This window comes from Hippocampus zosterae, chromosome 11 (assembly GCF_025434085.1).
Source record: "Hippocampus zosterae strain Florida chromosome 11, ASM2543408v3, whole genome shotgun sequence".
Lineage (NCBI taxonomy): Eukaryota > Metazoa > Chordata > Actinopteri > Syngnathiformes > Syngnathidae > Hippocampus > Hippocampus zosterae.
The window spans coordinates 14,684,303-14,700,109 of NC_067461.1; positions in this window are offsets into that span (position 1 = coordinate 14,684,303).

Below are 15,807 nucleotides of genomic sequence, written 5' to 3' on the forward strand. Positions count from 1 at the left end.
AACGCCCACTAGTTCACTAGTAAGATCATTTTGACGCTTACTAGTTGACATGCAAGCCGCAAAACGCCCACTAGTTCACTAGTAAGATCATTTTGACGCTTACTCATGAACATGGAAGCCACAAAACTTCCACTAGTTCACTAGTAAGATCATTTTGATGCTTACTAGTGAACATGTAAGCCACAAAACGCTCACTAGTTCACAAGTAAGGTCATTGTGACGCTTACTAGTGAACATGTAAGCCGCAAAACGCCCACTAGCTCACTCGTAAGATCATTTTGAGGCTTACTAGTGAAGATGTAAGCCACAAAACGCCCACTAGTTCACTAGTAAGATCATTTTGACGCTTACTAGTTGACATGCAAGCCGCAAAACGCCCACTAGTTCACTAGTAAGATCATTTTGACGCTTACTCGTGAACATGTAAGCCACAAAATGCCCACTAGTTCTCTAGTAAGATCATTTTGAGGCTTACTCGTGAACATGTAAGCCACAAAACGCCCACTAGTTCACTAGTAAGATCATTTTGACGCTTACTAGTTGACATGCAAGCCGCAAAACGCCCACTAGTTCACTAGTAAGATCATTTTGACGCTTACTCATGAACATGTAAGCCACAAAACGCCCACTAGTTCACTAGTAAGATCATTTTGACGCTTACTCATGAACATGGAAGCCACAAAACTTCCACTAGTTCACTAGTAAGATCATTTTGATGCTTACTAGTGAACATGTAAGCCACAAAACGCTCACTAGTTCACAAGTAAGGTCATTGTGACGCTTACTAGTGAACATGTAAGCCGCAAAACGCCCACTAGCTCACTCGTAAGATCATTTTGAGGCTTACTAGTGAAGATGTAAGCCACAAAACGCCCACTAGTTCACTAGTAAGATCATTTTGACGCTTACTAGTTGACATGCAAGCCGCAAAACGCCCACTAGTTCACTAGTAAGATCATTTTGACGTTTACTAGTTGACATGCAAGCCGCAAAACGCCCACTAGTTCACTAGTAAGATCATTTTGACGCTTACTCGTGAACATGTAAGCCACAAAATGCCCACTAGTTCTCTAGTAAGATCATTTTGAGGCTTACTAGTGAAGATGTAAGCCACAAAACGCCCACTAGTTCACTAGTAAGATCATTTTGACGCTTACTAGTTGACATGCAAGCCGCAAAACGCCCACTAGTTCACTAGTAAGATCATTTTGACGCTTACTCATGAACATGTAAGCCACAAAACGCCCACTAGTTCACTAGTAAGATCATTTTGACGTTTACTAGTTGACATGCAAGCCGCAAAACGCCCACTAGTTCACTAGTAAGATCATTTTGAGGCTTACTAGTGAAGATGTAAGCCACAAAACGCCCACTAGTTCACTAGTAAGATCATTTTGACGCTTACTAGTTGACATGCAAGCCGCAAAACGCCCACTAGTTCACTAGTAAGATCATTTTGACGCTTACTCATGAACATGTAAGCCACAAAACGCCCACTAGTTCACTAGTAAGATCATTTTGACGTTTACTAGTTGACATGCAAGCCACAAAACGCCCACTAGTTCACTAGTAAGATCATTTTGACGCTTACTAGTTGACATGCAAGCCGCAAAACGCCCACTAGTTCACTAGTAAGATCATTTTGACGCTTACTCATGAACATGTAAGCCACAAAACGCCCACTAGTTCACTAGTAAGATCATTTTGATGCTTACTAGTGAACATGTAAGCCACAAAACGCTCACTAGTTCACAAGTAAGGTCATTGTGACGCTTACTAGTGAACATGTAAGCCGCAAAACGCCCACTAGCTCACTCGTAAGATCATTTTGAGGCTTACTAGTGAAGATGTAAGCCACAAAACGCCCACTAGTTCACTAGTAAGATCATGTTGACGCTTACTAGTTGACATGCAAGCCGCAAAACGCCCACTAGTTCACTAGTAAGATCATTTTGACGCTTACTCGTGAACATGTAAGCCACAAAATGCCCACTAGTTCTCTAGTAAGATCATTTTGAGGCTTACTCGTGAACATGTAAGCCACAAAACGCCCACTAGTTCACTAGTAAGATCATTTTGACGCTTACTGTTGACATGCAAGCCGCAAAACGCCCACTAGTTCACTAGTAAGATCATTTTGACGCTTACTCATGAACATGTAAGCCACAAAACGCCCACTAGTTCACTAGTAAGATCATTTTGAGGCTTACTAGTGAACATGTAAGGCCATAAATGTGCCCACTAGTTCACTAGTAAGATCATTTTGACGCTTACTAGTGAACATGTAAGGCCATAAATGTGCCCACTAATTCACTAGTAAGATCATTTTGAGGCTTACTAGTTGACATGTAAGCCACAAAATGCCCACTAGTTCTCTAGTAAGATCATTTTGAGGCTTACTAGTGAAGATGTAAGCCACAAAACGCCCACTAGTTCACTAGTAAGATCATTTTGACGCCTACTAGTTAACATGTAAGCCACAAAACACTCACTAGTTCACAAGTAAGGTCATTGTGACGCTTACTAGTGAACATGTAAGCCACAAAAGAAGCCACTAGTTCACTAGTAAGATCGTTTTGAGGCTTACTAGTTGACATGTAAGCCGCAAAATGCCCACTAGTTCACTGGTAAGATCATTTTGAGGCTTACCTGTTGACATGTAAGCCACAAAACGCCCACTAGTTCACTAGTAAGATCATTTTGACGCTTACCCGTGAACATGTAAGCCACAAAACGCCCACTAGTTCACTCGTAAGATCATTTTGAGGCTTACTAGTTGACATGCAAGCCGCAAAACGCCCACTAGTTCACTAGTAAGATCATTTTGAGGCTTACTAGTGAACATGTAAGGCCATAAATGTGCCCACTAGTTTACTAGTAAGATCATTTTGACGCTTACTAGTGAACACTTAAGGCCATAAATGTGCCCATTAGTTCACTAGTAAGATCATTTTGAGGCTTGCTATTTGACATGTAAGCCACAAAACGCCCACTAGTTCACTAGTAAGATCATTTTGAGGCTTACTAGTGAACATGTAAGCCACAAAACGCCCACTAGTTCACTAGTAAGATCATTTTGACGCTTACTAGTGAACATGTAAGCCACAAAACGCTCACTAGTTCACAAGTAAGGTCATTGTGACGCTTACTAGTGAACATGTAAGCCACAAAAGAAGCCACTAGTTCACTAGTAAGATCGTTTTGAGGCTTACTAGTTGACATGTAAGCCGCAAAATGCCCACTAGTTCACTGGTAAGATCATTTTGAGGCTTACTAGTGAACATGTAAGGCCATAAATGTGCCCACTAGTTCACTAGTAAGATCATTTTGAGGCTCACGAGTGAAGATGTAAGCCACAAAACGCCCACATAGTTTACTAGTAAGATCATTTTGAGGCTTACTAGTGAACACGTAAGGCCATAAATGTGCCCATTAGTTCACTAGTAAGATCATTTTGAGGCTTGCTATTTGACATGTAAGCCACAAAACGCCCACTAGTTCACTAGTAAGATCATTTTGAGGCTTACTAGTGAACATGTAAGCCACAAAACGCCCAGTAGTTCACTAGTAAGATCATTCTGATGCTTACTAGTGAACATGTAAGCCACAAAACGCTCACTAGTTCACAAGTAAGGTCATTGTGACGCTTACTAGTGAACATGTAAGCCGCAAAACGCCCACTAGCTCACTCGTAAGATCATTTTGAGGCTTACTAGTGAAGATGTAAGCCACAAAACGCCCACTAGTTCACTAGTAAGATCATTTTGACGCTTACTAGTTGACATGCAAATCGCAAAACGCCCACTAGTTCACTAGTAAGATCATTTTGACGCTTACTCGTGAACATGTAAGCAACAAAATGCCCACTAGTTCTCTAGTAAGATCATTTTGAGGCTTACTAGTGAAGATGTAAGCCACAAAACGCCCACTAGTTCACTAGTAAGATCATTTTGACGCTTACTAGTTGACATGCAAGCCGCAAAACGCCCACTAGTTCACTAGTAAGATCATTTTGACGCTTACTCATGAACATGGAAGCCACAAAACTTCCACTAGTTCACTAGTAAGATCATTTTGATGCTTACTAGTGAACATGTAAGCCACAAAACGCTCACTAGTTCACAAGTAAGGTCATTGTGACGCTTACTAGTGAACATGTAAGCCGCAAAACGCCCACTAGCTCACTCGTAAGATCATTTTGAGGCTTACTAGTGAAGATGTAAGCCACAAAACGCCCACTAGTTCACTAGTAAGATCATTTTGACGCTTACTAGTTGACATGCAAGCCGCAAAACGCCCACTAGTTCACTAGTAAGATCATTTTGACGCTTACTCGTGAACATGTAAGCAACAAAATGCCCACTAGTTCTCTAGTAAGATCATTTTGAGGCTTACTAGTGAAGATGTAAGCCACAAAACGCCCACTAGTTCACTAGTAAGATCATTTTGACGCTTACTAGTTGACATGCAAGCCGCAAAACGCCCACTAGTTCACTAGTAAGATCATTTTGACGCTTACTCATGAACATGGAAGCCACAAAACTTCCACTAGTTCACTAGTAAGATCATTTTGATGCTTACTAGTGAACATGTAAGCCACAAAACGCTCACTAGTTCACAAGTAAGGTCATTGTGACGCTTACTAGTGAACATGTAAGCCGCAAAACGCCCACTAGCTCACTCGTAAGATCATTTTGAGGCTTACTAGTGAAGATGTAAGCCACAAAACGCCCACTAGTTCACTAGTAAGATCATTTTGACGCTTACTAGTTGACATGCAAGCCGCAAAACGCCCACTAGTTCACTAGTAAGATCAATTTGACGCTTACTCGTGAACATGTAAGCCACAAAATGCCCACTAGTTCTCTAGTAAGATCATTTTGAGGCTTACTCGTGAACATGTAAGCCACAAAACGCCCACTAGTTCACTAGTAAGATCATTTTGACGCTTACTAGTTGACATGCAAGCCGCAAAACGCCCACTAGTTCACTAGTAAGATCATTTTGACGCTTACTCATGAACATGTAAGCCACAAAACGCCCACTAGTTCACTAGTAAGATCATTTTGACGCTTACTCATGAACATGGAAGCCACAAAACTTCCACTAGTTCACTAGTAAGATCATTTTGATGCTTACTAGTGAACATGTAAGCCACAAAACGCTCACTAGTTCACAAGTAAGGTCATTGTGACGCTTACTAGTGAACATGTAAGCCGCAAAACGCCCACTAGCTCACTCGTAAGATCATTTTGAGGCTTACTAGTGAAGATGTAAGCCACAAAACGCCCACTAGTTCACTAGTAAGATCATTTTGACGCTTACTAGTTGACATGCAAGCCGCAAAACGCCCACTAGTTCACTAGTAAGATCATTTTGACGCTTACTCGTGAACATGTAAGCCACAAAATGCCCACTAGTTCTCTAGTAAGATCATTTTGAGGCTTACTCGTGAACATGTAAGCCACAAAACGCCCACTAGTTCACTTTAAGATCATTTTGAGGCTTACTAGTGAACATGTAAGGCCATAAATGTGCCCACTAGTTCACTAGTAAGATCATTTTGACGCTTACTAGTGAACATGTAAGGCCATAAATGTGCCCACTAATTCACTAGTAAGATCATTTTGAGGCTTACTAGTTGACATGTAAGCCACAAAATGCCCACTAGTTCTCTAGTAAGATCATTTTGAGGCTTACTAGTGAATATGTAAGCCACAAAACGCCCACTAGTTCACTAGTAAGATCATTTTGACGCCTACTAGTGAACATGTAAGCCACAAAACACTCACTAGTTCACAAGTAAGGTCATTGTGACGCTTACTAGTGAACATGTAAGCCACAAAAGAAGCCACTAGTTCACTAGTAAGATCATTTTGAGGCTTACTAGTTTACATGTAAGCCGCAAAATGCCCACTAGTTCACTGGTAAGATCATTTTGAGGCTTACTTGTTGACATGTAAGCCACAAAACGCCCACTAGTTCACTAGTAAGATCATTTTGACGCTTACCCGTGAACATGTAAGCCACAAAACGCCCACTAGTTCACTCGTAAGATCATTTTGACGCTTACTCATGAACATGGAAGCCACAAAACTTCCACTAGTTCACTAGTAAGATCATTTTGAGGCTTACTAGTGAACATGTAAGGCCATAAATGTGCCCACTAGTTTACTAGTAAGATCATTTTGACGCTTACTAGTGAACACGTAAGGCCATAAATGTGCCCATTAGTTCACTAGTAAGATCATTTTGAGGCTTGCTATTTGACATGTAAGCCACAAAACGCCCACTAGTTCACTAGTAAGATCATTTTGAGGCTTACTAGTGAACATGTAAGCCACAAAACGCCCACTAGTTCACTAGTAAGATCATTTTGACGCTTACTAGTGAACATGTAAGCCACAAAACGCTCACTAGTTCACAAGTAAGGTCATTGTGACGCTTACTAGTGAACATGTAAGCCACAAAAGAAGCCACTAGTTCACTAGTAAGATCGTTTTGAGGCTTACTAGTGAACATGTAAGCCACAAAACGCTCACTAGTTCACAAGTAAGGTCATTGTGACGCTTACTAGTGAACATGTAAGCCGCAAAACGCCCACTAGCTCACTCGTAAGATCATTTTGAGGCTTACTAGTGAAGATGTAAGCCACAAAACGCCCACTAGTTCACTAGTAAGATCATTTTGACGCTTACTAGTTGACATGCAAGCCGCAAAACGCCCACTAGTTCACTAGTAAGATCATTTTGACGCTTACTCGTGAACATGTAAGCCACAAAATGCCCACTAGTTCTCTAGTAAGATCATTTTGAGGCTTACTCGTGAACATGTAAGCCACAAAACGCCCACTAGTTCACTTTAAGATCATTTTGAGGCTTACTAGTGAACATGTAAGGCCATAAATGTGCCCACTAGTTCACTAGTAAGATCATTTTGACGCTTACTAGTGAACATGTAAGGCCATAAATGTGCCCACTAATTCACTAGTAAGATCATTTTGAGGCTTACTAGTTGACATGTAAGCCACAAAATGCCCACTAGTTCTCTAGTAAGATCATTTTGAGGCTTACTAGTGAATATGTAAGCCACAAAACGCCCACTAGTTCACTAGTAAGATCATTTTGACGCCTACTAGTGAACATGTAAGCCACAAAACACTCACTAGTTCACAAGTAAGGTCATTGTGACGCTTACTAGTGAACATGTAAGCCACAAAAGAAGCCACTAGTTCACTAGTAAGATCGTTTTGAGGCTTACTAGTTTACATGTAAGCCGCAAAATGCCCACTAGTTCACTGGTAAGATCATTTTGAGGCTTACTTGTTGACATGTAAGCCACAAAACGCCCACTAGTTCACTAGTAAGATCATTTTGACGCTTACCCGTGAACATGTAAGCCACAAAACGCCCACTAGTTCTCGTAAGATCATTTTGAGGCTTACTAGTTGACATGCAAGCCGCAAAACGCCCACTAGTTCACTAGTAAGATCATTTTGAGGCTTACTAGTGAACATGTAAGGCCATAAATGTGCCCACTAGTTTACTAGTAAGATCATTTTGACGCTTACTAGTGAACACGTAAGGCCATAAATGTGCCCATTAGTTCACTAGTAAGATCATTTTGAGGCTTGCTATTTGACATGTAAGCCACAAAACGCCCACTAGTTCACTAGTAAGATCATTTTGAGGCTTACTAGTGAACATGTAAGCCACAAAACGCCCACTAGTTCACTAGTAAGATCATTTTGACGCTTACTAGTGAACATGTAAGCCACAAAACGCTCACTAGTTCACAAGTAAGGTCATTGTGACGCTTACTAGTGAACATGTAAGCCACAAAAGAAGCCACTAGTTCACTAGTAAGATCGTTTTGAGGCTTACTAGTGAACATGTAAGCCACAAAACGCTCACTAGTTCACAAGTAAGGTCATTTTGACGCTTACTAGTGAACATGCAAGCCACAAAACGCCCACTAGTTCACTAGTAAGATCATTTTGACGCTTACTAGTGAACATGTAAGCCACAAAACGCTCACTAGTTCACAAGTAAGGTCATTGTGACGCTTACTAGTGAACATGTAAGCCACAAAAGAAGCCACTAGTTCACTAGTAAGATCGTTTTGAGGCTTACTAGTTGACATGTAAGCCGCAAAATGCCCACTAGTTCACTGGTAAGATCATTTTGAGGCTTACTAGTGAACATGTAAGGCCATAAATGTGCCCACTAGTTCACTAGTAAGATCATTTTGAGGCTCACGAGTGAAGATGTAAGCCACAAAACGCCCACATAGTTTACTAGTAAGATCATTTTGAGGCTTACTAGTGAACACGTAAGGCCATAAATGTGCCCATTAGTTCACTAGTAAGATCATTTTGAGGCTTGCTATTTGACATGTAAGCCACAAAACGCCCACTAGTTCACTAGTAAGATCATTTTGAGGCTTACTAGTGAACATGTAAGCCACAAAACGCCCAGTAGTTCACTAGTAAGATCATTTTGATGCTTACTAGTGAACATGTAAGCCACAAAACGCTCACTAGTTCACAAGTAAGGTCATTGTGACGCTTACTAGTGAACATGTAAGCCGCAAAACGCCCACTAGCTCACTCGTAAGATCATTTTGAGGCTTACTAGTGAAGATGTAAGCCACAAAACGCCCACTAGTTCACTAGTAAGATCATTTTGACGCTTACTAGTTGACATGCAAGCCGCAAAACGCCCACTAGTTCACTAGTAAGATCATTTTGACGCTTACTCGTGAACATGTAAGCCACAAAATGCCCACTAGTTCTCTAGTAAGATCATTTTGAGGCTTACTAGTGAAGATGTAAGCCACAAAACGCCCACTAGTTCACTAGTAAGATCATTTTGACGCTTACTAGTTGACATGCAAGCCGCAAAACGCCCACTAGTTCACTAGTAAGATCATTTTGACGCTTACTCATGAACATGTAAGCCACAAAACGCCCACTAGTTCACTAGTAAGATCATTTTGAGGCTTACTAGTGAACATGTAAGGCCATAAATGTGCCCACTAGTTCACTAGTAAGATCATTTTGACGCTTACTAGTGAACATGTAAGGCCATAAATGTGCCCACTAATTCACTAGTAAGATCATTTTGAGGCTTACTAGTTGACATGTAAGCCACAAAATGCCCACTAGTTCTCTAGTAAGATCATTTTGAGGCTTACTAGTGAAGATGTAAGCCACAAAACGCCCACTAGTTCACTAGTAAGATCATTTTGACGCCTACTAGTGAACATGTAAGCCACAAAACACTCACTAGTTCACAAGTAAGGTCATTGTGATGCTTACTAGTGAACATGTAAGCCACAAAAGAAGCCACTAGTTCACTAGTAAGATCGTTTTGAGGCTTACTAGTTGACATGTAAGCCGCAAAATGCCCACTAGTTCACTGGTAAGATCATTTTGAGGCTTACTATTGAACATGTAAGGCCATAAATGTGCCCACTAGTTCACTAGTAAGATCATTTTGAGGCTTACTAGTTGACATGTAAGCCGCAAAATGCCCACTAGTTCACTGGTAAGATCATTTTGAGGCTTACTAGTGAACATGTAAGGCCATAAATGTGCCCACTAGTTCACTAGTAAGATCATTTTGAGGCTTACTAGTTGACATGTAAGCCACAAAACGCCCACTAGCTCACTCGTAAGATCATTTTGAGGCTTACTAGTGAAGATGTAAGCCACAAAACGCCCACTAGTTCACTAGTAAGATCATTTTACGCTTACTAGTTGACATGCAAGCCGCAAAACGCCCACTAGTTCACTAGTAAGATCATTTTGACGCTTACTCGTGAACATGTAAGCCACAAAATGCCCACTAGTTCTCTAGTAAGATCATTTTGAGGCTTACTAGTGAAGATGTAAGCCACAAAACGCCCACTAGTTCACTAGTAAGATCATTTTGACGCTTACTAGTTGACATGCAAGCCGCAAAACGCCCACTAGTTCACTAGTAAGATCATTTTGACGCTTACTCATGAACATGTAAGCCACAAAACGCCCACTAGTTCACTAGTAAGATCATTTTGAGGCTTACTAGTGAAGATCATTTTGAGGCTTACTAGTGAACATGTAAGGCCATAAATGCGCCCACTAGTTCACTAGTAAGATCATTTTGACGCTTACTAGTGAACATGTAAGGCCATAAATGTGCCCACTAATTCACTAGTAAGATCATTTTGAGGCTTACTAGTTGACATGTAAGCCACAAAATGCCCACTAGTTCTCTAGTAAGATCATTTTGAGGCTTACTAGTGAAGATGTAAGCCACAAAACGCCCACTAGTTCACTAGTAAGATCATTTTGACGCCTACTAGTGAACATGTAAGCCACAAAACACTCACTATTTCACAAGTAAGGTCATTGTGACGCTTACTAGTGAACATGTAAGCCACAAAAGAAGCCACTAGTTCACTAGTAAGATCGTTTTGAGGCTTACTAGTTGACATGTAAGCCGCAAAATGCCCACTAGTTCACTGGTAAGATCATTTTGAGGCTTACTATTGAACATGTAAGGCCATAAATGTGCCCACTAGTTCACTAGTAAGATCATTTTGAGGCTTACTAGTTGACATGTAAGCCGCAAAATGCCCACTAGTTCACTGGTAAGATCATTTTGAGGCTTACTAGTGAACATGTAAGGCCATAAATGTGCCCACTAGTTCACTAGTAAGATCATTTTGAGGCTTACTAGTTGACATGTAAGCCACAAAACGCCCACTAGTTCACTAGTAAGATCATTTTGAGGCTTGCTATTTGACATGTAAGCCACAAAACGCCCACTAGTTCACTAGTAAGATCATTTTGAGGCTTACTAGTGAACATGTAAGCCACAAAACGCCCACTAGTTCACTAGTAAGATCATTTTGATGCTTACTAGTGAACATGTAAGCCACAAAACGCTCACTAGTTCACAAGTAAGGTCATTGTGACGCTTACTAGTGAACATGTAAGCCGCAAAACGCCCACTAGCTCACTCGTAAGATCATTTTGAGGCTTACTAGTTGACATGTAAGCCGCAAAACGCCCACTAGTTCACTAGTAAGATCATTTTGACGCCTACTAGTGAACATGTAAGCCACAAAACACTCACTAGTTAACTAGTAAGGTCATTTGGACACTTACTAGTGAACATGTAAGCCACAAAACGCGCACTGGTTCACTACTAAGATCATTTTGAGGCTTACTTGTTGACATGTAAGCCGCAAAACGCCCACTAGTTCACTCGTAAGATCATTTTGAGGCTTACTAGTTGACATGCAAGCCGCAAAACGCCCACTCGTTCACAAGTAAGATCATTTTGACGCGTACTAGTGAACACGTAAGGCCATAAATGTGCCCACTAGTTCACTAGTAAGATCATTTTTAGTCTTACTAGTGAACATGTAAGCCACAAAACGCCCACTAGTTCACTAGTAAGATCATTTTGAGGCTTAGTAGTTGACATGTAAGCCACAAAACGCTCACTAATTCACTAGTAAGGTCATTTTGACGCTTACTAGTGAACATGTAAGCCACAAAACGCCCACTAGTTCATTAGTAAGATCATTTTGAGGCTTACTTGTTGACATGTAAGCCGCAAAACGCCCACTAGTTCACTCGTTAGATCATTTTGAGGCTTACTAGTTGACATGCAAGCCGCAAAACGCCCACTAGTTCACTAGTAAGATCATTTTGACGCTTCCTCGTGAACATGTAAGCCACAAAACGCCCACTAGTTCACTAGTAAGATCGTTTTGAGGCTTACTAGTTGACATGTAAGCCACAAAACGCCCACTAGTTCACTAGTAAGATCATTTTGAGGCTTACGAGTGAAGATGTAAGCCAAAAAAAGCCCACTAGTTTACTTTTAAGATCATTTTGACGCTTACTAGTGAACACGTAAGGCCATAAATGTGCCCATTAGTTCACGAGTAAGATCATTTTGAGGCTTGCTATTTGACATGTAAGCCACAAAACGCCCACGAGTTCACTAGTAAGATTATTTTGACGCTTACTAGTGAACATCTAAGGCCATAAACGTGCCCACTAGTTCACTAGTAAGATCATTTTGACGCTTACTAGTGAACATGTAAGCCGCAAAACGCCCACTAGCTCACTCGTAAGATCATTTTGAGGCTTACTAGTTGACATGTAAGCCGCAAAACGCCCACTAGTTCACTAGTAAGATCATTTTCACGCTTACTAGTGAACATCTAAGGCCATAAACGTGCCCACTAGTTCACTAGTAAGATCATTTTGACGCTTACTAGTGAACATGTAAGGCCATAAATGTGCCCACTAGTTCACTAGTAAGATCATTTTGAGGCTTACTAGTTGACATGTAAGCCACAAAATGCCCACTAGTTCTCTAGTAAGATCATTCTGAGGCTTACTAGTGAAGATGTAAGCCACAAAACGCCCACTAGTTCACTAGTAAGATCATTTTGACGCTTACTCGTGAACATGTAAGGCCATAAATGTGCCCACTAGTTCACTGGTAAGATCATTTTGAGGCTTACTAGTTGACATGTAAGCCAGAAAACGCCCCTTAGCTCACTCGTAAGATCATTTTGAGGCTTACTTGTTGACATGTAAGCCACAAAACGCCCACTAGTTCACTAGTAAGATCATTTTGACGCTTACCCGTGAACATGTAAGCCACAAAACGCCCACTAGTTCACTCGTAAGATCATTTTGAGGCTTACTAGTTGACATGCAAGCCGCAAAACGCCCACTAGTTCACTAGTAAGATCATTTTGAGGCTTACTAGTGAACATGTAAGGCCATAAATGTGCCCACTAGTTTACTAGTAAGATCATTTTGACGCTTACTAGTGAACACGTAAGGCCATAAATGTGCCCATTAGTTCACTAGTAAGATCATTTTGAGGCTTGCTATTTGACATGTAAGCCACAAAACGCCCACTAGTTCACTAGTAAGATCATTTTGAGTCTTACTAGTGAACATGTAAGCCACAAAACGCCCACTAGTTCACTAGTAAGATCATTTTGACGCTTACTAGTGAACATGTAAGCCACAAAACGCTCACTAGTTCACAAGTAAGGTCATTGTGACGCTTACTAGTGAACATGTAAGCCGCAAAACGCCCACTAGCTCACTCGTAAGATCATTTTGAGGCTTACTAGTTGACATGTAAGCCGCAAAACGCCCACTAGTTCACTAGTAAGATCATTTTCATGCTTACTAGTTAACATCTAAGGCCATAAACGTGCCCACTAGTTCACTAGTAAGATCATTTTGACGCTTACTAGTGAACATGTAAGGCCATAAATGTGCCCACTAGTTCACTAGTAAGATCATTTTGAGGCTTACTAGTTGACATGTAAGCCACAAAATGCCCACTAGTTCACTAGTAAGATCATTTTGAGGCTTACTAGTTGACATGTAAGCCACAAAACGCCCACGAGTTCACTAGTAAGATTATTTTGACGCTTACTAGTGAACATCTAAGGCCATAAACGTGCCCACTAGTTCACTAGTAAGATCATTTTGACGCTTACTAGTGAACATGTAAGCCGCAAAACGCCCACTAGCTCACTCGTAAGATCATTTTGAGGCTTACTAGTTGACATGTAAGCCGCAAAACGCCCACTAGTTCACTAGTAAGATCATTTTCACGCTTACTAGTGAACATCTAAGGCCATAAACGTGCCCACTAGTTCACTAGTAAGATCATTTTGACGCTTACTAGTGAACATGTAAGGCCATAAATGTGCCCACTAGGTCACTAGTAAGATCATTTTGAGGCTTACTAGTTGACATGTAAGCCACAAAATGCCCACTAGTTCTCTAGTAAGATCATTCTGAGGCTTACTAGTGAAGATGTAAGCCACAAAACGCCCACTAGTTCACTAGTAAGATCATTTTGACGCTTACTCGTGAACATGTAAGGCCATAAATGTGCCCACTAGTTCACTGGTAAGATCATTTTGAGGCTTACTAGTTGACATGTAAGCCAGAAAACGCCCCTTAGCTCACTCGTAAGATCATTTTGAGGCTTACTTGTTGACATGTAAGCCACAAAACGCCCACTAGTTCACTAGTAAGATCATTTTGACGCTTACCCGTGAACATGTAAGCCACAAAACGCCCACTAGTTAATAATAATAATAATAATAATACATTTTATTTGTGGGCGCCTTTCTAGAAACTCAAGGACACCTTACAACAAGCAGTTAAAATCACGAGTACAATGTTAAAAAACTACATCAAATAAGATAAGAAAAAATACAACAAAATAAATAAATAAAACAATGGCTTTATGGTCTGAGTGAATAGGCTTGTCGAAACAGATGTGTTTTGAGGCGGGATTTGAATTGTGTTAATGAGGCTGTATTACGAAGGTCAGCGGGGAGTGAGTTCCATAGCTGGGGAGCAGAGCGACTGAAGGCTCTATTTCCCATGGTGACGAGGCGAGCAGGGGGGACAGAGAGGAGGACAGAGGAGGAGGAACGAAGAGAGCGGACAGGCGTAGGAATATGGATGAGGTCAGATAGGTATGGAGGGGCTAGGTCATGAATGGATTTGAATGTGAGTAGCAGGATTTTATATTGAATGCGGTGTAAAATGGGAAGCCAGTGGAGATGTTGGAGGACAGGTGTAATATGGTTTATGTATGGCGTGAGTGTGATAATGCGGGCGGCTGAATTTTGGACCAGCTGAAGCTTATGGAGGGTTTTTTGAGGGAGACCAAACAGAAGGGAATTACAGTAATCGAGTCGCGAGGTGACGAGGGTGTGTACAAGTATAGCAGTGGACTGAGGAGTGAGAGAAGAGCGGAGCCGGTGGATGTTTCGAAGATGATAATATGCAGAACGAGTGATGTGGTTGATATGTGAGGTGAAGGAGAGGGTGCTATCAAGGATGACACCCAGACTCTTGACCTGAGGGGAGGGGGAGATGGAAGAGCTTTCGAAGGGAATGGAGAAGTTGTTTATTTTGTTTAGATTGGATTTAGTGCCTATAAGGAGGAATTCAGTTTTATTGCTATTCAGTTTGAGGAAATTTGAGGTGAACCAAGATTTTAATTCCTGCAGGCAGTTGGTTAGGGAGGATGGTGGAAGTACGGTATTAGGTTTGGTAGAGATGTAGAGCTGGGTGTCATCCGCGTAGCAATGAAAATGAATGTGATGTTTCCTGAAGATATTACCCACGGGAAGAAGATAGATTAGAAATAGCAATGGGCCAAGGACAGAACCCTGAGGAACACCTGAAGTGAGGGGAAAGGGGTGAGATCTAAAACGTTTGAGCTGGATAAACTGGGTGCGGTCAGAAAGATAGGAGCGGAACCAGGAGAGGGGGATGCTGGTGATGCCAATGGAGGAGAGTCTGTCGAGGAGGATGGAGTGAGAGATGGTGTCAAAGGCTGCACTGAGGTCAAGCAGGAGGAGGATGGCGAGTGAACCGGAGTCAGCAGAGAGAAGAAGGTCATTGCATATTTTGAGGAGGGCAGTTTCAGTACTATGGAGGGGACGGAAGCCAGATTGAAATTGTTCGTATAGCTTATTGGAGGAAAGATGGGTGTGAAGTTGAGCAGCTACTGTTTTCTCTAGAAGTTTGGAGATGAACGGAAGGTTTGATATGGGACGAAAGTTGTTCAAGTCGCAGGGATCAGAGCCAGGTTTCTTCAGTATGGGAGTGACAGCAGCAGTTTTGAGATGAGATGGTACAATGCCAGTAGAGAGGGAAGTTTGAATAATGTTAGTGATGAGAGGGGAGAGGGCCGGGATAGAAGCTTTGACTAAAACAGTAGGGAGAGGGTCAAGCTGACAAGT